Raw genomic sequence first — 25,272 nt, 5'->3', positions numbered from 1 at the left:
ACAGTTTCGCATGGTCACACAGGCCTGGTGATCTCCCTGAACTTGAATTGGAGCCTGCTACATGGCAGGCCCTCACGCGCACGCGCACCAGCACCCAGCAGGCCTGTGATGTTTCCCTCCCCTCCCCCACCCGTCTTCAGCACTCAGACGCCCCAGCCCCAATAGACGCCCACTGCGTGTCATTGCGCAGCCAGTGGCGCATTCACAACGGTGCAGAACTTCCCTGGAAAATGGGGGAAAACATCCGGTGCCTCCCATTTAATGGCCCTTCTAATTTCGAAAAGTTTGCTTCCTCCTTGATCACTCTTTGAATTCCTAAGCTCCCTCTCATTGTTCTCACTTTCCGGAAGGTGGCCAGGCAGCCTTGTTTCTGGATGACAGATGAAGAGGAGTGAGGAAGCTGTCACATTCCTGGACAGTTTCAAGGTAAGGGAATGAGGGACCAGAAAGGTGAAATAATCTGCTGGAGGTCACAGTCACCAGGGGGCAGCTCAGGGTTTGACACTGGGCTGCAGTCTAGCTTACCTTTCCAGCCCTGACAACTGGCCTGGCTGCTCAAGGCATCCACGTGGATCTCAGCTGAACAATAAGCCTCCTCTGTTCCCTGGGCCCATGTCCAAGGTCTCTGAGATCCCTGACGCTCATTTGAATGAAAGCTGGGCCCAAGGGGCAGAAGAGGCCGCCCCTGCATCTCCTTGCATTAGATGAGGTGCATTTGCATTTAATAGAACTGATTTGCAAGGTTATTACTAAGGACAGAAATCCCCCTCTCTCCCTGGAAGCTCCTGCCTGCTGTCTCCTCAGTCATCTCCTTTTGTCTGAGCCATTACAGTGTCTCCTAATTTGTTCCCTGGCCTCCAGTGTCTTAGTCTCTGGCCAGCGCAGTGATTGTCCTAAGGAGAGGTTCTGATCTGTCTCTTCCTTGCTTTGAAAGCCTCTGTGACTTTCTATTTCCTCTAAAATCAGCACATACGTCTTCTCAGCTGTGCCTACTTTATGACATTGGCTATCACCATCCACCTTACTTTAAATCTTGGCTCTTTGGTGAGAAGCCACCTCATTGAGGAAAAACTTGGCTTCATACCTGGTTGTTCCTCTCCACCTCACTGTTTTTACTTAGAATCACAGTGGCTGAGTGGCCAACTCCCAGACACACCACTACCCACTAAACATCATTGCCTAGAAGGCTCCTCGTGCCTTACATTCAACCTGGGCAAAGGGGCACCCATTATTTTGCCCATGCCTGCCCATTCTCTTGGGTTTCCCTACACTGGTGATTGACACTGTCATGCCAGAAATGCGAGAGTTCTACATCCTGCTTCTGCATCCTTGTCCACCCCATCGCCATCTCCAGAGCAGACTCCTTCCTCTCCACTCTGCTCCGGCCTAGGTCCAGACTTGTCATCACGTGCCGAGTTTGTCTCCTGTATCTCCTAAGAGCTGCTACCCTCTCCCTGGTGTTCCCAGGCGGGCCTTATGGGGCCTCTCCTTTCTCCCACTTCTTTCCTCTGATTTGGCTGTAATCTGGTGCTGAGTTGCCTGGCAGATGAGAGGGAGTGGGCTTGATTGGGGCACCCCAAAGCCCAGCCTAAGACATCAGAGGCTGTGGAACCAGCGGAGATTCTGGTTCATAAGCACTAGGCTGCTCGCACCATTGGTCTGAAATCAGCACATGGGAGGCGTCAGAGAAAAGCATTTGGTGTCAGGAGAGTGACTCCCATGAGGCAGGCCCCTCTGGGCCCATTTGCTGTGCTAATTGTCTGACAGAATTACAGGGCAGGTGTCCAGGACTTGGGTTGTGGTCCTGTCACACACTCAGCAGCTGAGGTCTTTGGCAGGGTGGCAGTTGGGTCTGTGCTAGGGACATAAGTGTGGAGTGGTGGCCTCCCACCCCCATACCTCCTGCTGAGCTGATGGATGGCACTAGGTACGCATAGGTAGGCATGCCTGTTCTTCGGGCTGACAAATGCCGCAGGTGCAGCTGCAGGGGACACGGCCAGCTGCTCCCATCACATCTGCATGTGTGCTGTTCAAGGTCATGCTGTGAGCTCAAGTGGTCTGGTAGGCTGGAGGCTTGGAGCCCCATCACTACTGCTTGTGGGTCCCCTTAGTTTAACCACTTCTTCCTGGCTGGGGAAGTAGGGGTGAGATGTGGGGCAAGTCCTTTCCCTGTGATCCTGGCCATTTCAACTGCGCACATGTAGCCACCAACCTTGAGATTAGAGTCTCTGTGTTTGTGGAGAGAACAGCCGTCTGTGTCCGCAGGTCACCTGCACTTAGGGTCACCTCTCCTGCTTCCCCTCTCCTTTCTCCAGCCTCCTGAGTCTTCTGCTTACACTGCTTCTGCCCTGATGTGGTCTCTCTATCCCAAAGCCCCATCCTGACTTTTCTGGGATAACACTATACAAAATGAATTTAATGGAAGAATGTTATTAATCTTATGTTTTCTCCTTCGATTAAAAAAATAGCACCTGCAACTGCTTGTTTATCATAGAATACAGAGAATACTGATTTCACATGGAATTAAATATGTAGATACCTTGAGTTCTGCCAAAAGCACCATGACACCCAGGCACTGGGTGCACCGGCCACATGGAGAGCCAGGTGTGGTATGGTAGAAAAATCTAGGAAATAGCATCTGAGTTTCTATCACCTCTCAATTGACTGACACGAGACCTGATCTATCTAAACCACAGCTTTGTCATCTTTAAACTGTGGATAGAACTTTCAGACAGAGTAGCTTCTAAGATTAGTGTGAGCATGATACATAGTGGGCATTCGATACAGGTTGAGTTCATCTGAATTACAGTTAAAGACCTTGATACACAAAAGTCAACTCAGAAATAATTTATGAATAATAAAAAGGCATCAGTCATACAATCCAGCAACTCCAATCAGCTATATACCCCAAAGAATTGAAGACAGGTATTCAAAAAATACTTATACACATATTTACAGCAACACCATTCACAATAGCCCCAAATGGGAAACAACCTGAATTTACATCAGCTGATGAACTGATAAACAAAATGTGATCTATCCATTCAATAGAATATTATTCAGTCTTAAAAAGGAAGGAAATTCTGATTCATGCTGCAGTGTGGATAAATCTGGGAAACATTATGTTCAGTGCAAGAAGCCAAACACAAAAGGCCAAATATTGCATGAGTCCATTTTTTTATAAAACACCCAGAATACATAATCCACAGAGATAGAAGGAGATTAGTCGTTGCCAGGGACCAGGAGGAGGGAGGAATGGGGTTTCCTTTCCGGGTGGTGAAAATGGCTTGAAACTTGATAGGGGTGATGGTTATATAACACAAGGATGGTACTAAATGCCACTGAATTGTACACTGTAAAATGGCTAATGGGTAATTAAAGAAAGCAGAGAAAAGAAAAGAAAGCATCAGGGGGAAATTAACACAGTAAAGCACACAAGCATTGCCTTCCCACCCCACAAACACACACACAGCAGCAGAATACTCCAGCCTGAGTGTCTCAGAGCACACTCCTCAGTGCATGCCAGGCCTGTCCTTGCCCCAACTTGACAGAGCACTGCTCGGGTCCAGCTGACCAAATGACCGCAGAGACACTGGCCTTCTGGCCCAGAAGCTGGAGTAGGCCCACTGTCCGAGGAGGCGTGCTGGGCATGTGGGCATCCTCAGGGCAGGGCTCCTCGATTCCCCCAGGCTTCCTCCGTGACCCCAGCAAGCCTCCTTCAGCTACAGAGCAAGCTCCAGCCAAAGAGGTGTCCCCCATTTCTTTAGGGGCGACCCTCCTGAGCTGCTCTGCTCTCTGCCTTGTGGGGTTGGCCTGAAGCCCCAGGCTGAACTGGGTGCCGATGGTGGCTCTCATCTTACAGAATGAGACCTGACTTGCCCTTGTTCTGGGCCCAGCCTGCCTGCTGCCCCGTGGTCTGAGGAGAAGACTTCACTTTGCCACAGTCTCTCCCTGGGGGATCACACGACACTGGCTTCTCCTTCCTGGCATCCACAGGGCTCCTTCTTCGGAAATGTCTTCCCCTCATTCTCTAGGGTTGAGGCCTCTGCTCAGGGGCACCGCTACCACTCATCCTCCCACCTGCTGGTCATGGGGGGAGCCCTCCAGTGATCCCAATCCCCAGGTGGTGCTCTGTAACTATCTGCAGAATGAGTGAGCAACAAATACATAAAGGCTGGGTGGCCCCTTTCAGGAAGTGCTCTCCAACCTCCCCCTTCCCTGAAATCCCCACGTGTCGAAGCTGCAGCCACAACTTCCCTGGTCACTCACTCACCCATCTTTCCCATCAGGCAGACAACAGCTACCCTCTGCAGGCCAGGCGCCGTGCTGGGCCTGGTCCCACTGTGTGCCACCCACGGAGGGGTGTGTGAGCCTGGACTCCCCGCGGACACAGAGCTCCCCGAGGTGAGCATGTCTCCCTGCCGCAGCGCCCTGCACGGGGCTCTAGCCCATCACTCTCAGCCCCAAAGGCTTTGCACTCTCTGGGCTCTCCTCCCTCTGGACCTCAGCCTGGACCCCTCCCTTCTCCATCCAACTCAGCCCGTGACACACCTGATCTCACGTGCCCCACGTGACGCACCGCACCCCCTTTCCGGGGCTCGGACAGCCCACGTGTCCGTCGCCCCAGACTGTGAACCCCGCGGCCAGGAGCAGGGGTCTAGCCGTCCCTCAGTGAGTCCCCTTTCCGGGGCTCGGACAGCCCACGTGTCCGTCGCCCCAGACTGCGAACCCCGCGTCCAGGAGCAGGGGTCTAGCCGTCCCTCACGCCGGGCTGCACCCAGCACTCAGTGAGTGCCCCCCCGCTCACAAGAAGAGGGGTTGGTCCAGGAGAGAAGCTGCAGGGTTACCCCTCTCTTCATGGCACTCTGCCTTTTTTCTTCCTTCCTTTTTTTAACTTGGAGGGAATACAACTTCAGCATCTCCACCCACTTTATACATACTTTGACAAATGGTTGCTCTCCCACCACGCTTACCCCAAGCACGGGCATCTGTCATTTTGGAAGGCGACTGTTTACAGCCCTCTGACCTTCAATGCAGAGTCAGCACTGGAGGTGGGGGTGGAGGAAGGGCGGCCGGGCTGACAGCAGTTCATCAGGCCCAGAGTTTAAAAAAGAAAAAGGAAAAGGAAAGAAAGGCAGAAAAAAAAAACCCTGTACAACTCTGGAGTTGTCAATGATGGTCTCCTTGGCAACAAAACAGCAGTCTGGGCCCCTGTGCTCAGTCGTCCTTCCCCGGGCAGGGCAGGGACGGACAGCAGGAGGGGGGGTGCTTCCCATTCCCCTGGGCAATCCAAAGGAGCTGTTTCCAAGTTGCTCCTCAGCTACCATTAGTGTTTCCCATTGGTCTCTCAGCTGCTGTTCGTAACCAATGCTATTCTAGACCAATGCTGTTCTACCAATGTCCTGGGAAGGGAGAGCCAGACATCTAAGTGAGCAGTGCATATGAAAGCATTATGGAGAGGACCCACAGTCCAAGATGACTTCCCAACAAGTCATGACACCCCGTGGGAAAGCCCCACAGTGGGAGCTTGGTTACTCTCTCCTCCTCCTCCTCCTCCTCCTCCTCCTCCTCCTCCTCCTCTTCCTTCTCCTCCTCCTCCTCTTCCTCCTCCTCCTCCCTCTCCTTCTCCTCCCTCTCCTCCTCCTCCTCTTCCTCCTCCTCCTCCTCTTCCTTCTCCTCCTCCTCCTTCTCCTTCTCCTCCTCCTCCTCCTCCTCTTCCTCCTCCTCCTCCTCCTCTTCCTTCTCCTCCTCCTCCTCTTCCTCCTCTTCCTCCTCCTCCTCCTCCCTCTCCTCCTCCTCCTCTTCCTCCTCCTCCTCCTCTTCCTTCTCCTCCTCCTCTTTCTCCTCCTCCTCCTTCTCCTTCTCCTCCTCTTCCTCCTCTTCCTCCTCCTCCTCCTCCCTCTCCTCCTCCTCCTCTTCCTCCTCCTCCTCCTCTTCCTCCTCCTTCTCCTTGTCCTCCTCCTCCTCCTTCTCCTCCTCCTCCTCCTCCTCTTCCTCCTCTTCCTCCTCCTCCTTCTCCTCCTCCTCCTCCTCTTCCTCCTCCTCCTTCTCCTCCTCCTCCTCCTCCTCCTCCTCCTCCTCCTCTTCTGCCTGGGTCTTCTCAGGGTCCACCCTTCTCCCATTGAGCTGCCCATTGGGGCCCATGGGTATGGACTGTAGGAGCAGGGAGCTGAGTGGCTGGGAGTTCTGAGGTATGGGGGGGTCTCACTGTCTCAGAGACTGGGAGAGGTGTGGTGGGATCTCACCGGCACAGAGACCTAGGCAAAAGCAGAAAATGTGACTCTCCCAAAAGTACTGAAGGAAAGGAGGACACTTCTACCTTCCCCACACCCACCAGCTGCCTGGACTGGCTGTGTGTGGTCCTGCTGTGGAGACTGGAAATAGAACAGAGGTCCTCCCTTCCCTGCCCTAGTTGGGTCCCTTTATCTTCCAGGGGCAAGCTCTGGTCTTCTCAGGATCCCCGCCTCCAAGAAGCCTTTCCTGGTTTCTCCAACACCAACTCTAGCAGCCTGTCTGTCATCTGGGGAGTAGGGTGGCCCCCCAGACAGGCTGAGAACAGCCTGAGAGTGGGAACCAGGCTCCTCCTTAGGAGCTCCTCTCTGGTCCCGTAGGTGTCCCTGGATGGGCAGGAGGGCGGGCTTACAAAGAAGGTTGGAGCTTCCTTCCCAAAGAGACTCACTGAGCAGGGGCATGGGTCCGTCTTACACCCACTCCAGGCCCTCTTTCACCTGGACCAACCTTCTCTCTTCAGTTTTTTCCTTTTTTAATTGAGGGATCATTAGCATATAACATTATGTGAGTTTCGCATGTACAAAATAATGATTCAATATTTGTATATACTATGAAACGATCACCACAGTAAGTCTAGTTAACGTCCACTTCACTCTCCAGTTTTATCTACTAGGCTCTGCTAAGCAGCTCTTCTTACTGTTCCTGAGACATTCCTGCCCATTCCCGTCATGGTGCCTGTGCTCCTGCTGACCCCAGCCCCCGGAATAGCCTGCCCAGTCCTCATGCCTGTCTTCATCCAACCTGTGCTTTCAGGCCCCGTTCAGATGCCCCCTCCTCCACAGAACCTCCCTTAGGGATTCATGAGCCTTCCCACCTGTCTTGTTATAACAGTTACAGTCCTCACTACATCTCCTTGTGTCCTCTGATCGGTTCATGAGGACCTGAGTTTGTCCTTCTCCCTTTCACATGGGTGGCATGTGTGTGTGTGCCTTGGGATAGGTACAGAATGAGCACCTCTGAGATTATGGCTCTGCTGAGCCCAGCAAACATTAAAAGAAGCCCAGGGCAAGTCCCTGGAAAGATGGTGGCATCAGTCTCCCTGGTATCTCTTTCTGCATTTTCTCCGCCTTGGCCCTTCTCAAACAGCCAGAGCCCTGTGCTCTCTGGCCCTGGTATTCAAGATCATCTGCTCTTTTCTCCTTTTCCTCTCACCTGATGGGTCCTCAACTAAGGGCTGCAAATGTGGCACCCTCTCCACTCCCACCCAGGAGGAGGGCATTATAATAGGAACCAAAGTTTCCTGTGGAGGAAGCTAGGTTTTCTGGGCTATTTGTCTTCAAGTAAGGGTCTCTCCACTTGTTGGGTGGGCTCCACAGTATGGTACGCGACTGGCAAACATTTATTGAGCACCTACCATATGCACAGCACTGTGCTAAATGCTGAAGAGAAGGGGAGGGTGGGTTCTTCCTCAGGCCTGGCATTGACCTCAGGGGGCTCAGAGTTCACTGGGAGAGCAAGGCCAATGACACACACATGAAACAGACACAGCACAGGAGGAGTTCGGGAAGGGAAATGCCATGGCCACTTCTCTGAAACCCATCCATTGTGCTCCTGGTCCCCAGCCCAAGGAGCCCCCTGTGGTAAACAAACAGCTTAAGGGAAGCAAAGGGAATTAGAATTTTAAAAACCTTCCGGTGGTAATAAAATCTGGGGTGTAAAATGGGTTTGGAAATTTATTTTTTCAATATGTGAAATTCCCCCCCCCCTCCTTTAAACTCCCCATATCTATTCTGCCTCAGGTTGGGGCTCTTTTAAACCGTTTTATTAAAAAAATCATTTACTGTGGGCTTTTCAGTTCAACTTTAACTGGACCGGGTGGAAATTAAAAAAAGGATATTTTAAAAATAAATTATATAACTTACAGCCCTAATTATAAAGGAACTTTTAAAAATGTATCCAGGCTTTAAAAGAAAAAAAATATATATATATTTTTTAAAATGCACCATTTCCCCTGTTCCATTGCAGGAGCATAATTTAGCTACTTTTAACAAATCCTCATCTTTTGGAAGAAGCGGGCTCTCCAGGCCCATTTGCCCGTGTCTCTTTCTGTGTGCTATTATTATTTGATAACTTTGGGCTTAAATCTGCATGAGAGCCAATTATCTCTCTTTGTCATCAGGCAGGCTTGCTGTTTGGCAGTGGTTTTTATAGTCCAGTGAAAGCCTTCCCGAGCCTGGAGCAGGTGGATTTGTGGTTCAGATCACTCTCCATCTTGTCTCCTGACGCCCCCATGACTTTCCTTATTTCTTTCTTTCTTTTTTTCTTTCTTTTTTTTTTTTTTTTTTTTTTTTTTTGGCGTTTCATCGTCCCTTGATGCAACAAGTTTTCCTCCCCCAGATGTGTGCCTCTCTTGGACCCCCACCCTTCTCCCAGACTGACCCCCTTCCTTGAGGGTAGCCTCCTGTTACGGCCTCTCTCTTCTCTGCACCTCGTGCAGACCAAGGCTTCCTGCACAGCAGGTGTGGAAGTGGGCGTGTTTCGGCCCCTCCTCCAGGGGGGGCCCAAAGCCCGCTTGCGTTCTCTGGTCCTCACACCTGGTGCAGGCAGCGGGGCGGCCACAGTGCTGGAGGGGGGCAGGGTTCCCTCCCGCGTAGAGTTCATACTCTGACCGGGAGGTGGAGCAGAGCCCCCTGAGGAACAATAGGGAAGACGGGGGCAGGTGGTACATTGAGGATGTCAGAGGTGGTGGTGACCCCAGCCTGACCCTGAATGACTGGACTGGGTGGAGAAGAGAAAAGGCATTCCTGGTTGGCAGGTGGTGAGGTGGTGGGGGCTTGGAGGGCAAGGCGCAACCCCAGCAGAGACAGGACGCAGACTGGCCGAGGGTACTCATCCCACGGGAAAGCAGGGACTTGGTTCGCTTTCTCCACAGCTGCGTCCTTACTTCCTGAATGGGGCGAGGCCCTTGGAGGCACTGGATGCTCATTGGTGGAGTGAGTGAGTGAGTGAATGATGAGGGGATGAAGGGAAAAGAGTAGAGAGGATGGCAAACTGCCTCTTCCAGGAAAAACAAACAAACATTTCCTGACTTTCCCTCATCCTAAGCACAGAGAGCCCCCAGCCCTGCTGTCCTCTACCCCAGTGGTCCCCAACCTTTTTTTGGGCCACGGACCGGTTTAATGTCAGAAAATATTTTCACGGACCGGCCTTTGGGGTGGGACGGATAAATGTATCACATGACCGAGACAAGCGTCAAGAGTGAGTCTTAGACGGATGTAACAGAGGGAATCTGGTCATTTTTAAAAAATAAAACATCATTGAGACTTAAATAGAAATAAAACGGAAATAATGTAAGTTATTTATTCTTTCTCTGCGGACCGGTACCAAATGGCCCACGGACCGGTCCCGGTCCATGGACTGGGGGTTGAGGACCACTGCGCTACCCCATCCAGCCCTGGGCAGGCCTGTGCACATGCTCTTCCCTTGGCTTGGGTGGCTCTGTTGCCACTCATCTGGACCGCTCTTCCCACCATTTTTAAGCATCACTTCCTCCTGAAGTTCTTTCCTGACCCTAAAGTCCAAGTCAGATCCCCCAATGACTCTAGTTCTCATTAAATCTTCTGTCTCCATGCCAGCTTGAACCTGGTTCTTGGCCAGCAAAGGGCGCTTAGGGAAGACGGAGCCCTAACCCAGGCCACAGACTGACCCGTATCTCCATTTGGACATTTTATATAAAATATAAAGTACTATTAACTAGAGCTAAAATTAACTACACGTGAACCTGCCACTGTGGTCAGCATTCTATATAAGTGATGGCTCGATTCCTCGGGCCAAGACTGGGAGGCAGTGAATGACTGAAGGCTACATACCACGGATGTGGCAGAAAGCAGACTTAGAACCCAGGCAAGCCTGGCTCTGCAGTCTTAGGTATTGCATTCCACTGTTGGCCACAGGGCCTTGGGCCCGGAGAGGGTGACAAGGGCGTGGGGTCCTGCCGGCTGCAGTCCCTTGCTGCAAGTTCAGCCCCTGGGGCCTTCACTGGGATTCTCCACCTGTTCCGTCTCTTGACAAACTTCCCTCCTCCAGGAACTACATTAGGACATGCATTGTCTCCGTGGGGGACTGAGAGGCTGTAGGCACTGTGACTTCTACTCTGGGCATCACACACCCCTCACACACGTGCACACACACATACCCCATCAATAGAGCCCAGGGACTGGTGAGGGCAGCTTGCTCTGGAGGCCTCTGTCTTCCACTTAGCCCTGAAGGAGCCAGGGATGCAGTGGGGACCAGTCGCTGCCTTCTTTGTCCTGGTTCAAAGACTGGCAGTGGAGGCTCAGGGCCCTGCTCCCTCTCCCCACTCAGAGCGTGCTTGAGCTCTGACCACCCGGCAGGGGCCGGCTGTGTGCATTTGGAATCAGGCTGCCAGAGTTATATTGTTAATGGAAGGCATCTGCTCTAGTTTGAAAGAAGGGCTTCCTGGAAGGGGATGGGAAACTGGAGTTGTTTGGTGGGAAGCAATGTTGTCCCCAGAGTGGCTGCCAGGCAGGGCGGGTGGGTCCTCCCAGGAGCTGCTGGTGGGAGTGGACTCCACCTGCTGTCCCTGCTACTTGGTGGCCACCTTTACGGCTTCCTCAGCCACACTCATCTGTTGAAGTTTTAGCACAGAAGGTCCTGTGTTCAGGAAACCTCTTGGTCCCAGGAAAACCGGACTGTTGGTCACCTACCTCTTCTAACACACTTCTCTGTATCCAAGGTATGACTACTCAGCTTGGCTGTGGGCACCCCTCTCGCCACCTTCTCTTGCCTCCCCAGTGTGGGGTGGCATGTGGGAGTGGCTCCTGGCGGGCGCCTGACAGAGCGTGGCTGGGTGTGCGAGATGGTCCCAACTCTGGCTGGCTGTACAGCCTGTGGAAACACCGCGGTCAGTAGGACCTCCTGGGGCCAGGGGAGGCACCCTCCACCCCAGGTGTGGCGCCATTACCCTTACACAGGCGTCCCTGCAGCAGATCACCCGTGTTTCCCTCAAGGTGGTGGGGGAGGGGGGCTAGAAGGTGAGGGGCTTGCACAGACACCCTGCACCGGGGCTGGGGGGGGGTCTGTAATGGTGCAAGAGATCATGCTAGAACGTGGGGTCCCCTTTCCTGCTTTCTCCCCAAGCCTCAAAGGCAGGGTCACCATGGCTGGCTGGCTGGGGACTGGCCCCAGCAGGTCCTCCACTTATCTGTGCCTGGCCACCCAGCCCTAGATTCCGTGCCAGCCAGTCCTAGGGACGCTGCAGCCCCCAGGGAAGGCCCTTCTGGTGGCTGCTGCCTGGCCTCCCACTGCTGGCTGGCAGGCAGGCGGGTGGGCGGGCAGGCGGAATATTACCCTTAAGATAAATGAAGAAGCGTTTCAGCCCTTATTGGATTATAGTTTTTATTGAACTTTATAAATTCCAATTAGCAGACCCCTGGGCAATAAGCGACACGCAGCCCGTGGCTCACTTTATGGCGTGATTATGACCCTGTTTATCCTCTCCTGAACGAGAAGTATTAATGGAGGAGAAGAAAGAAAGGGGACCCGAGAATACATAAAAACAGATATTGGTGACACGGAGATAAACAGACAGTGTCGGGAAGACACTGAGCGGGCAACAGGGAACGGGGACCAGAAATTCGGAGAACCCACATGTGCAGAGTTCCAGCTAGCTTAGACGAGCTCTTGTCCTCCCTTCCAGGGCAGAGAGCCCCCTGATAGCTGCTGGGCCTGGAGGACATCCCCACCCCACCGTGCCCAAGTGATCTGGCCGGAGTTTGGTTTGCTGAGTGCAGAGTGTTGTTTTGCGTACTCCACAGCGGAGCAGCTGGCAGGGAACCCAGTGGTTCTTTCCTTAACGTTTCACAGGAGTCTCCTGCCCTTTGAGAATCTGATGGGCACTAAAGGCATTCTTCCTAGACAGTGTCCCCACGGCATGCACCTGGATGAAACGCACCCATGTACATATGTGCACATCCATACACAAGCAATTTTGCATACATTTTTGGGGTGGGGCATCGGATCCCTGATAACCGATCTGGGATCCTGCATCTCCCCGAGGAGACTGAAGGCATTAGGTTAAGATTCCTGGAGTCTGCACAGGACCTAGACCTGTCTCCCGTTACTTCCACAAGAGGTGCTAAGAGCCCACAAGGAGGTGGACTGCCTCTAAGGGGCAGGACACAGGGCGTGCCCCTTGGGGCCCACCTCAGTTTCCTTTCTTCCTGAAAACCTGGGTTTGTCTCCACCGGCTCAGCTTTAAATCTTTAACAGCTGGGAGCCAGAGTAGCACCTTCTGAGAGAGGTGTGAGGGGAGCTGGCGGTTTTCTGAGCCGGCCAGGGCAGGGACGGCCACTTCTCCCGATGGAACCCCTTGTAACTCGCGACATTTCCCTGAAAGATGGCACACACTGCTCATTCCACCTGGCTTTGTTTGTGCCATCCCTCCCACTTCTGCGGGTCGTCTTTCTTGGAGGCTTCAGTGGAAAATTAAAAAAGAAAAAAATATCCCTCCTATCAGCATTTTGTCATTGTACGGAAAGAAGCACGAACACAAAAGTACCTGAGGAGGCTTTTGTAGTTTGAACAGGATGAAAAAGCTTCAGGTGTCCGGCAGTCTGCAGCAGTATGTAAATAAGATGCCGAGGTCTGCGGGCAGCTGAGCCAGTCTGGCTGGCTGGGCCTGTGAGGGGTCACTGAGGAGCCCCAGCAGCAAGCGTCCCCGCCAGCAGTCGGGGCCTGGCCCCCTTCTGTGATTTAAGGAGCGCTGACAGGCCTTGTCCTACTCAGGTTAGAAGTGTGGACATGTATAAGCTCCATGGTCATGAACTGTCCCCAGCCAGGACTTGCCTGGTTCCCGCGCCCTGGGAGAGCACGGGAGAGAGCCAGGGGCCTCGGCAGGGATGGGGGGGGGGGGCAGGTTCCTGGGCTGGCGGACCAGTGGGAGACTAGATATTCTGCTGAGCCCTGGGAAAACCATGGGAGAAAGTCACCATGGACACGCAGACACCAAGATACTGCTGCCTCCATCACCTTGGGTAAGACCAGGACCCCGAGGAGGGAGGGGAGACCCCTCTTGTTCCTGGGTCTGTATTCTTCTACCTCAAGCCCTGGGCACCCACATTAACCGAGCCTGATCCGGAAGAACAGGTGCCCCTTCCCTGGCCAAGCTCCTGGGAGGAATGCCTCCTTCTTGCCCATCCCTGGGCCTCGGGCAAGGCCAGCAGCTGGTGGAGGGAGGGCGAAAGACTTTGAGGGAGTGGCTGTTAGGAAAATAAAGTGTTTTTTTCCCCTGAATAGTTGAAGCAAGCTGGGGGTGTAGGGGCAGGAGGGATAGCAGGACTGGAGAACAGAGCTGGGAACCCGGAGGCCACTGGCGCTCTCTGTTCAGATCCACTGAGCCCGTTTCAAACCCCGGGGGCCTGCCTAGTGCTGCCGGCACCACCTCTGCGTAGGCAGCATCTTCAGCCCGGGCCCTACAATGTCTTTGGGATTATCCCTTCCCACCCAGAGGAATAGTCTTACGATGTCATGGTTTCTGGCGGTCATTTGTACTGCCCTGTCCACAGTAGACGCTACTCTGTGATTTAAGTGAGAAGAGTGCCAAGACCAGACCTCACGCATTGGAACACAGGTGCGGCAAGCAGTGGAGGCTTTGGGGCCTTCCTGGCACCTCTTACAATCGCCAGGGAAGCCCCTCTGCACATTGCCAAGCCCCGCAGTCCCCTTGTCATGAGGAGGCGTCCTTCAGAGGACATGGGTGCCCCTGGCATCTTTTGAAACAGATGAAAAAGCCATCTGCCCTGACAGCCTCCTGTCTATGGGGATGCGAGGGAGGATGGGAATGTATTGGGGAGCCCCGGGAAGCATTGTGCAGAGTGGGGAGGGAGGCAGGGCTGGCCTTCACAAAGCCTGGGCTCTCAGTTCACCTTTGCCACCAATGGGAAGTAATCGTGGCCCTGTCACTCTCCTCTATAGGCCTTCGTCTCCTCACAGCAAAGGACAAGAGTTGGCACAGCTGATCTCTGAGATCCGTGCCAAGTCTAAAACCCTCAGGTTCCCCCTCTGATGTTTCAGGCACGAACACAAATTAGCACGTATAGAGAAACGTGGCAAGTGATAATGGCCCTCCAGCCCCCGCCCCAAGCACACACACGGTCTTTTCTCTCTTCATGCCCCTGTAATAGATCATACAGGATGGATTACATTAATTTTCTATAAACTATATCAACTTGAGTGACATGTCCTTAAGGGCTGGCTGATTGATATCTACAATGCGGTCTTATAATCTAAAATCATATTAATATTAATATTAAAGATTTTCTGTCCTTTACGCGCACCATTAAATCTGGAGTATAAGGTGAAATTGACAACATACATTTTGACAGCTTATCTATAATAAATATGCAAATCTTGATGCCCACATGTCATCACAGATGCACCGCGGCTCTCTGAGGATCAGAGCGTGCCTGTCTCCCGCGTGACATTTTCAGCGGAGGATCAGAGCCCCCGTCTAGGCGGCGGGAGCAGCGCTGGGTGCGCCTTTGCCTGTGGTGACCCTGGCCTCTCCTGTCTGCCTGTGAAAGCCTGTCCTTCATCCTGTCAAGCAGGCAGGAGGGCTTGAGCAGTGACAGTCTCAGAGAGCAGTCAACACCATCCCACATGACCTGTGGAACACAGGAAAATCCAGCTTTCCCCCTTATTTTTCTTAAGACACAGAGGGACCTTTGCCATCCTCTCCACCCCACCTGGTTATAGCAACTTACCATCATTTAAGAGTTGCGCCCACAGTGAGTTTAAGAGTTGCGGTTCCTGAGTAGGCTGCTCTGGGGTCAAACCCCATCTTTGCCACTAGCCACTGCTCTTAACCTCCTGTACCCTTGTTCCTGCATCTCTAAGTGAAGAAGATAAATGGTACCTCCCTCCTGGTAGAAATGTGAGGACTGAATGAAATCATAGAAGCCAGGTGCCCAGCACACACAGTGATGCCTCAGTAAAGGGCAGTACTTAGATTATTTTCTAAAGGAGTCCCACTTCCTCTGACCTCTGCAATTCATTCCTGCCCATATACCTCTGCCCTTGCCATGCAGAATCTCCCACTGAGCACAGTGGCCATCTCAGATTCTTCTCCACTTCTGGCCTTTGTGAGATGTGAGCTCCAGACGCCAGGAACCACGGATTGATCTCAAAGGGAAATCTACCCACTTCTCCGCTGAGAATCTGCCAGGTCTGACTAACGTGTGTGTGTGTGTGTGTGTGTGTGTGTGTGTGTGTGTGTGTGTGTGAGAGAGAGAGAGAGAGAGAGAGAGAGAGAGAGAGAGAGAGAGAGAGAGAGAGAATGAATTGACCCTGTAAAATGCATTATCCTTTTTATGTTAGACAGAGGTGGAGAGAAGGGCTGAGGGAGCAGAGTGGAGGAATTTGTAAAAGGTGCGGGATTGTTTGTTTGAGAAAGCTCCAGGCCACTTTGGTGGCCGCATTCTCACTTTACACCTGCTCACCATGTGGCAGGGCCTGCCAGATGCCCAGGGGCCATATCTCTGATCGTTGGCTTCTTTCCAGCCTCTTTGAGTCCACTCTGCAGGGTGACATCATCTTCCAGGTTTCTCCATCCATTTGAGCTGCCTCAAGTTTCTGCCATTGCAGTCTCCCCTACCCTGTGCTCCTCCGTTCACAAAACCATCCCACATCGGTCCAGCAGCACGGAGCGCTTCTGCCTCCAAACTCCGCAGAATTTCCAGTGTGAAGAATCACAGGGCAGTGTTCTTTGTCACACCTCCTTGCACTGTTCTGTAACTGGCAGGGGACGGGGCTGTTCTGTGCAACCAGACTGAGAGTGCTCTCCTTCCTCTGTTTCCCTGACTCTCACCATGTGCTGGGCACAAGTGCAGATGTGCTGGCACTGGACCCGTCAGTACTGTGGATTACAGGAGGAGCAGATGTGGGGACCCCGTGGACTTGGAGAAACTTAAGAGGTTCAGTTGTTGGGCATCTCTTGAAAGATGGGAGTTGACCTGTCTCTACTTTCATGCTCCTCCAGGAATCATTCTTGCCTCCTATTTCCCCTGCAGGGTCGTCAGTGTCCTCCAGAAATCTCCACTGTTCACCACCTATGCCTGCTAGGTGTCCCCATTACTGGGCTGCCCTCAGCTCTGGGATCCTGCAGTCCTAACCATGGGGAGGAAATTTGGTGACTCAAGCTGGAGAGACAGGCTTGTTAGGGGAGTACGACTGGTAGGAGAGCCAGCCAGAGGGACGTGTGCCCAGGCTCGGTTCCGAGAAAGCCAGGCCCATCATAGGATGTGCATCAGCTGACTCCTGCAGCTCAGGCTGTGAGTGAGATGGGTGGTGGGTGGGGAGAGAGGTCGAGACCCCACAGCTGCTGAGAGGCCCCACTTACATGGCCTGTGGGCTCCCCTGACCTTTGTCTCACAAAGTCTCTTGCCAACAATCTCTTCTATTCCTTCATCCCAGGGTGAAATTTGAGTCTCTACCTGGCCTTTAATAAAGAACCACTGATCAATCATCTACAATTAATCAGTCAGGAAGAGGTGGGAATGGGAGGAGGAGGAGTGGTGGAGAGGAAAGGGTGTGTGGCTTTGGGCAGCTCACTGGGGCTGGCTGAGAATCCATATCTGCCCTCCACATGTTACTACTGCCTTTCATGTGCACATTTATTTCACCTTTCAACAGCTTGTTACTGTGTATGAGCTACGGGCTGTGCGCGGTGCTGTGGATGGGGCTGGGGGTGCAGACCCTGCCCCACACCATAGAGCCTGTCTTCTGAGACTGTGGAGGAGGTTAAAGGAGCTAATATTTTATTATCACCTGGCACAGGGCCTGGCATACAGCAATACCTCCATAAATGTTAAGTGAGTCACATCTGGTTGGAAAAAAGGCCACTTAATGTAGGATCAGATAGTATTTTGGGGAGGGCGAGGTAAGGAAATGGGCCAGGCTGTAGTAGTAGTGGTGTTGGTGGCTGGGGGTTAGGAGTGGGGTGACAAAATGGGTGGGAAGAAGGAAAATGGTCAATTACGGATGGCTTCTAATGACAGCCCCAGTGATAAGAATTCCATGGTCTTTTAAAATTCCTTTCTTCCTCTTCATTCATCTCTCTTCTTTTTCCTGCTTCTTTGCTTCCTCCTCCTTCTCCCTCCTCCTTCCCACAATTAACCCCAGGCTGTCCTGACTGCTCCCCATCTTTTTGATGGTCTTCTCTCCCCTTTCCCCATCCTCATCGTGTGTGTGTGTGTGTGTGTGTGTGTGTGTGTGTGTGTGTGTGTGTGTTGACAAGCCCTAATCCCTGACTCAGCTCCCACTTCTTGTTAAACCAAAGGTAAATTCTTGGCCGACGGGCCGGCCCGGAGCAGGAAGATCTAGACCGCGGAGCTGCCGCGGGAAATATTGATATTAGCCGATCTCGGGCGCCGGCAGCCCGCGGTGAAAATAGGACGCGGGGCCAATCAATTACCGAGCCATTAAGGGCAGGGAGCGGGGCGGGAGCGGAAAAAGACTGGGCTCCCCGCATGGGGCATCGCCCCCTGGGGGTGCGGAGCTGCGACCCCGAAGGGCTCTCCACGCGCTCGGGCCGCGGCCCCTGGCGGTCAATATCAGTGACCTCATCGTCAGGACGGGGAGACGCAGTGGGCCCGGAGGGGGCGCGCGGAGCCACTGCGCGCAGGCCCCGCCGGCTGTCGGCTTCTTGCGCTCTCTTTGTCTGCGCCTCCCGTCCTCTCCCGGAGGTTTCTTGCTCCCCAGCCCTCCCTTTCTCTCTCTCATCCTGTCCTCCTCCTCTTTCTCTTTGTTACAACCTCTCCTCTTTCCTTGGTGCCTGCCTCTTGCACGTTGGACCACCTTTCTGTTGTGTTTCCTGCCTCTCCCTCCCTCCGGAGCTGGCCACAGGGTGGCTCCTCATACCCGTCCCCAGTGTGCTTGCTGAGCGCTGCCCGGACTGCCCCTGCCGCCGCCGTCCCTCCCTCCAGATTTCATGCCCTTTCACGTGTCTCTAACTACGGGAACCAACACCAGGCCCTTCTGATTTGGGGTTAATGACCTCTAGGAACCCCTCCCATTTTTAATTTGTTCTTTCTAACTCAGACAATAGCCCCAGTGATAGGAGAAGACCCTCACATCTAGACGGGGAACCAGCTGAGCTCCTGCCACTGGGTTTGGGGTGTTTGCGGAGGGGAGTGGGAGCAATCTCCCGTGTTTGTTTGGGTGTGGGTTCTGGGTATCCGTGACCAGGTTTGTGCAGGTGGAGGTGAGGGGATCGGGGCTGACAGGTCGTGGACTTTAGCAAGTATTTAACGGTTCTCTTTTTGGGGAGAGAACCTTCTGATTTCTTTAGCATACATTCTTAGAGGGTAGGGAGAATGGTGAGGGCTCATTTGGTGACTCTCCAATCGGGCTATAGCATTTCCTAAAACTCCCATAGACACGCAAATAGTATTTGTGAAAGCTTACATTTATCAGATATGGTGCTGGAGGGGATAAATGGTACTTTTTTTTTTTTCACTTTAAAGAAAAATCCTGCATTTGACAAAATTTAAAATAATAATAACAATCCCTTTTCACAAGTTCTCTTGATCACAGCCCTCAGAGTCCCCAGGCCTACAAAAGGGGCTCCTGGTTATCACCTGGGAATCCTTAGAAATGCAAATTATTGGGCCTTACCCACCTAGAGAGCCAGAAACCCTGAGGAGGGGCTGGGCCATCTGTTTAACAAGCCCTCAAGGAGAGTCTGAAGAGCACTCAAGTTTGAACACCACTGACCTCAATTATCCCAGCAGCTCTGGGAGTTGGTGGAGGGGGGGGGGGGGATGATTGTATCTTCTTTTTACCTCTGAAGGATCAGTGGCCAGATGGTAGCAGGCCCAGGGCTAGGGCTAGTTCCTAACCTTTAAGGATGTTAGAGGGTGCATTTTATAACGACCCACAAACACCCCATAAGGAGGTAAATATTCTGTCTGGAGAGGTGGCCAGCGTTGCCTGGCTGTGAGTCTGCCTATGGCCTGTAGGGGGTGGGAAGATGCTGGACTTTGGAGGCCCCTCTGGAGGGTGCTCAGTACTTGGGAGGGGGGTGACTTGGGGCATAGCCACTTGCATGGAAGGTCAGTTGAGTCTTTAAGACTGATTCTTTTAATTGGACCACTGAAAACACTTGTAGAATAGCGTCTTTCACACCAACAGCCTGCCTTGGGGTTGTGTCAGGAATGCTAAAATATAGACTCCAAGAACAAAAAGGTTTCAGAACCAGGGAGAAGGGGCTTCCAGGGCCTTGGGACCCTCCTGGGAGAAGCTTTGGTGTCCAGTGGATGTAGTTTGAACCTGAGCTCTGCCCCCATGGGGCTGTGTGGGACCTTGGGCCAGTCATGTAAACTGTCTGTCACGAAAGAGAGCGTGGTCATCACCTGGTTCTTTCAGAGTTCGGAAACAAGCCACTTCACTTCTCTGGGCCTCAGTTTCCCTGTCTATCAAGTGAGTAATTTAGACTCTCCAGCGGTGGCAAACCATGGTTGACACTATTAATGTATGTAAGCCCCAAATAGCATAACATCAATTTAGCTGAACCCTCAACCCACAGCGATGGTCTTCCATGGTCCCCATGCCCTAATCCAGAAGATGAGCCAAACCGCTCGCATATGAGCGCAGTTGTCAAGAGAACAATGGCAGGCAAGCCCTGTGCTTTGTAGAGCAGACCTAAAGCCAGAAAATGACAGCTGAGCTCCCTGACATCAGCCTCCCCGTCTTTGGTTCAACCTGCGACCCTCTGGCTACAGTAAGCCTTGCTGTACGACGGCCCAGTGTATGGATCCTGCATGGACCCAGGCTGACTGAAGCCGGGGAGGCTCGAGCCTCCCCCAAGCCGTTTTTTTTTTTACCCTCCATTATCCAGAAAACAGAATTAATTAGAATCCTCTATTTTCTGAGAACTCGGGTAAATCAAGGTTTATAAGTAGTAATTTTTTTTTCCAGAACAGTAAACTAAAGTGATGTTTCCACAAAGTACGCAACACGCAGGGAAACTGCTGGGATGGGAACTGATCCTCACTCAACTGGAACGTCAAACCATGCTCTGAGACAAACCCGATGTTTCACTTGGTTTCAGTCCGTGGTGAGAAGACACGCCGACTGTGGGGTGCTGGGGGAAAGAGAGAGTGCTGGCTGACTTTCCAGGCTCTGGGGTGGGGGTGGGACAAACGTTTCCTGCTGTCATTTCCAACCACACACCTCTGGGCATTTTCCTGCTTATTCCGTGCAAGTTCTACTTCCTCTAAGGCAGGGGTCCCCAAACTTTTTACACAGGGGGCCAGTTCACTGTCCCTCAGACCGTTGGAGGGCCAGACTATAAAAAAAAAAAACTATGAACAAATCCCTATGCACACTGCATATATCTTATTTTAAAGTAAAAAAACAAAACAAGAACAAATACAATATTTAAAATAAAGAACAAGTAAGTTTAAATCAACAAACTGACCAGTATTTCAATGGGAACTATGGGCCTGCTTTTGGCTAATGAGATGGTCAATGTGCTCCTCTCACTGACCACCAATGAAAGAGGTGCCCCTTCCGGAAGTGCAACGGGGGCCAGATAAATGGCCTCAGGGGACCGCATGCGGCCCGCGGGCCGTAGTTTGGGGACCCCTGCTCTAAGGAGTCACCTGGGCATGGGCCCCTTTAATCACTAGTGGCCCTCTACAAACCCGGACACAAAACCGTACAACTTTGCCCTTGATTTCAGACTATCCCAAGTTGTTCCTTAAATCTTCTCTGAGTGTGCTCCACTCCCCAACCAGATTTTAAATTCCTTTAGGCCAGGGGAAACTCATGGGTCCCAGCTCTGTTTCAGTATAACAGGCACTTGGTAGATGCTCAGAGTCACAGACAGGTAGAGATAAAGGATCCTTATGGATTAGCTAGGCTGACCTTCAGTTCACAGGTGAGGAAACTGAGGCCCAGAGTCCAGAGTGACTTGTTCAAGGCCTCACAGGTAGTGTCAGAAATTGAAACTCAAGTCTTGGCAAATATTAAGTATTTTTTGATTATAGGCATATTGTGGTTTGGTTCCAGACCACCACAATGAAGCGAGTTGTTATCTTTTGCTGGTGGAGGGACTTGCCTTTAGTTTGTAAAAAACACAACACCTGTGAAATGCAGTAAATCCAGGCGCAATAAAATGAGGTATGTCTGTATGTACAATATTAGTAAGGAGTTCGGGAAAACAGGGATTAAAAAAATGAATGAGCCTGACCTGTGGTGGCGCAGTGGATAAAGCGTCGACCTGGAAATGCTGAGGTCGCTGGTTCAAAACCCTGGGCTTGCCTGGTCAAGGCACATATGGGAATTGATGCTTCCTGCTCTTCCCCCTGTTCTCTCTCTATCTCTCCCTCTCTCTCCCCCTCTCTCTCTCTCTCCCCTCTCTCTCTAATAAAAATGAATAAATAAAATCTAAAAAAGTAAATTAAAAAAAATTTAAAAAGTGAATGAGAGCTTAAATTGGCACAATGTCTTTGGAAGCAAACGTCAATCAAAATATAGAATGCTCAAATCCATGAAAAAAATTTTACTTGTAAGAATTTATTCTGTAGTTGGAATCATATAAGTTCCCCACGGATATGTAACTACTAAATGGAATGAAGTTGATACATAGGCACACCAATATGGAAAGACCCAAGATATATCGCAAAGTCCAAAATCAAGGTGCACAGCAGTATGGGGAGCATATTTCAATTTCCACAACAGAAAGTGTCCGTGGGTGTGTTTGCATGTGCCTGTGTGTACTTGGCATATTCTAGACGCATACACAGGAAGCCGCTCCTGCTGGCGAGTGGGATGGGGTCTAGAGTGGGAGGGGGAATCGCAGCTCGTTGTATACCCCTTTGCACTTTTTACCATGTGCACGTGTTATTTTTATAATTAAAAACCTCCACGCTGTAGTCTCTTAGTTGAGCATTTTCTCCCACTGTACCAAGCCACCTCTCTTGCTTTTATTCTTCTGTAAATCTGTAACTTGTAGTCTAATTGTCATAATTTCATGTAGGTCATAAACAACAAACAAGTCATTGCTCTTAGCTCATCCCTTATTTCTTTAACCCCCAGTGTGCTGCTTTCCCAGGGGACTGAGGCTCGAGGGCTGGACACCCCAGGGGCAGGTGTTGTAGTATAAGGCTAAGAACCAGGCTCTCAAGGCCAGGATTTACAAGGCCAGTCTCTCAGAAGTGCTCTGTGCCTCTGTCTTCATCTGCAAAACCGTGAAAGTAGTCCTTCTAGCCTCCTAGTGTCTGTGGAAGAACAGATGATGTAATGTGTATATCTGGCTGTCAGAAAGTCTCCGATGGCTGTCTTCTTTCTCTGTTCCAATGGGTCTGCTCCAGGCCCTAGAGGTTAGTAGGACAGAGTGTCTCGTCTGTCCAGTGCTCTGATCCAGACAACATGGGTCAAGGTGCCCGCAAGCCTGCAGATACTGTCTCTGGCCTGAGGGAGCCCACACCTGACACAGCAGACCCATTGCATGAGGGAGACCCACAGGGAAGCAGGTAAACAGGACACACCCAAACAGTCAGGGGCAGCTCCCACATGAGGAGGAATGGGGATTGGGCAACTAGAAGAAGAAAAGGATGCTCCAACGGGTGAGACAGCCGCTGCCTCGTATCCCTACAGATGCGCTATCCCTAAGCTGGGTATTTCGGATCTGCTTTGCAAGCAGCTGGTGGGTTTCTGGACGAGCCAGGGCCGAGCCCCCTGAGGGGTTCCACAGTGTGGGGCTGGAGAGGACAGGAACCTTGGTCCTGTTCCCAGGGGAACCAGTATCCAGCTCCCACCCGACAGCCACAGGAGCTTGGGTAGGAATGTACCGGTGCCTGGTCCTCACCCCCACGATCCTGATTCTGTCAGTTCAGAGTGGGGCCTGGAGGGGGTTGAGGTCTGCAGCCTGGGTCCCCGGGGGGATGAGCTAAGTTCTGTGGGTTCCGCTCGCTAGGAGTAAATGACAGTCATTGCACAGATCCTACTGCTTTTGTTCGCACCAGCATTGACACACTGTCTCACTGTTGTGTTGTCCCTGAACACTGTGCACCATTCCTCCATCTTGCAGATAGGTCAGTGAGCCACACTCTTCCTTTGGATGAAGGTGGAATAATAATTATTTGTTAATAATAAGACTGACACTCTGGTTCTTCATAAACACAATCTCATATAATTCTCAAGACCGCATAAGGTCCTTCCAATTACTATGACCCCGTGCTATACTTAATGGTGGGTGTCCCCAGGCAAGGGTCTCAGTTTCTTTGGTCCCTGAGGAGATGAACCCCTTCCTTGCCTGCTCAGGAAGGTACGGGTTGTGACCATAGCTATTGTCTCCCCACTGCCCCTGAGCTCCCACCGCCGAGGGAGCGAGGTTGGTGAGAAGCTGAGATCGGAGGCTCCTCCTCAGCCCGATGGACCAGGGACCACATCTGCTAGCTGGGACGGCCATGTTTGGTTCACTCCCTTTGTTCCCCTCCCTCCTCCTGCTGGTGACTTGGTCACCTTCCCAGGAGATAATGCCCGAGAGGCTCTGTCCTGACAAGCCCTTTTGGCCCTATCTCCAATCTTCTTTGGGTTTAGGATTAATAGACTTTTTCCTCGTTTGGGATCAATAAGTACAGAGAGAGAAAGAGAGGGGGGAAAAAAAAGAAGGAAAAAAGTCAGCAGGATTAAAAAAAAAAAAAGGCCTGATAAGGATCTGGTCAGGTAGTAGAGCCTTGATGTTCCTGTGGTATCTTTAAGCTAGAGGCTGGCACAGGCCAGGGAGGGGTTGGGGTGGGGGGGGGGGGAGGTGGCTTGTGTCCTGGGTTGGGAGCCGGGGTGGGAGCTGCCTATGGCAGAGCAGGATTGGGGTGAAGTCACAGGCTGGTGGGAGGGCCCTAGGGATCCTCGCCTCAGTCCAGGGCAGGTTCCAGCCTGAATCTGAGCCCAGGAAGGCTCTCTGAGTCCTGGGCTGCCTGCCCCCAGGATCCCTCGAGGGTGTGGACTGTTCAAGTGAGCTTGCCATCTCGGAGTTCCCCGGCCCGAGCTCTTTCTCAGGATGTCACAGCGCAGAATGGAAATGGAAATGGCACATGTCCCCTTGCTGAGGCTGCACAGGGAAAACAGAAATAGCACCTCGCTGCTTTTAGCAGGAATTCTATCCACTCCGTGTGGCTAACACTGGTTGCTGCATGTCGATCCGCAGCTCTGGCTAGCCTTTGATTAATAAAAAATGGGGAAAGGAATCAATTATTTATTTAATAGCAGTTTGTTTCAAAGGCAAAGACTTTAAGAAAGTGGCGGGCTTAGGGGTGTGGTGGGGTGCAAAGGAACCCCCTGAGAGTCCTGGGAGTGGGAAGTTTGGGAATGGGGGGTACTGTGGAGCTGGTGCTCCCCTGTGCCCTGGCTGCAGGGCCTGCTCTAGCAGGGCTTTTAGGGCGTAGACTACAGCCCCAGGTCGGGGGACCCAGGCCGCAGCTCCCTGGGCTCCAGGGCAGCTGGACACCTTGAGGCCAGGGCAACAAGAGGTCAGGAGGGCTGGGCACCGTCTGCTTTGGTCACTACTAGTGCAGGAATGAGTGACACCCACTCCCAGCCCTCCTCAGGATCTTTGGTCTTAGCTTCTGGGGTGCCGACTCTGGGAAATCTCCTTAAGTAAAGGGTGGGCCTCCAGGCCCCTGACCTCTCGTACCGTCTTCCCTGTCCTGTTCACGTGGGAGCATGCCACCTTGCCCAGCCTGGCAGGGGACCTCTCCCCAGCTCCCCGCCACGTCACTCATACTGCTTTCCCCTCGCAGAGGGCACTTCTGCTGATCTCTGCATTTCACAGTCATAGCCATTCGTCAAGACCAAGATCGAAGGCCACCCCGCTCAGCAGCTCCCCAAGTCATCCCCTCCGGAGACAGCCTTTCTTCTTCTGAACCTTGCCGGCCTTTGAATGTGTATTCCTGCGGCAGTTTGGGAAAATGTGGCTTTGTACTTTGTCTCTTTGTAGGTATTTTGAGGGCAGGGGCT

The 25,272-nt window shown here is 52.3% G+C and overlaps 1 protein-coding gene across 35 annotated transcripts in view; it reads right to left on the bottom strand.

Annotated features, from left to right (window-relative positions):
• Window positions 1-25,272, bottom strand: part of CELF4 (CUGBP Elav-like family member 4) — a 307,270-nt gene that overhangs the window by 248,673 nt on the left and 33,325 nt on the right. The window lies entirely within an intron of this gene.

The sequence above is a fragment of the Saccopteryx leptura genome, chromosome 11, assembly GCF_036850995.1.
Source record: "Saccopteryx leptura isolate mSacLep1 chromosome 11, mSacLep1_pri_phased_curated, whole genome shotgun sequence".
In the NCBI taxonomy this organism is placed as follows: domain Eukaryota; kingdom Metazoa; phylum Chordata; class Mammalia; order Chiroptera; family Emballonuridae; genus Saccopteryx; species Saccopteryx leptura.
This window is presented reverse-complemented; position numbering and strand designations above follow the sequence as displayed.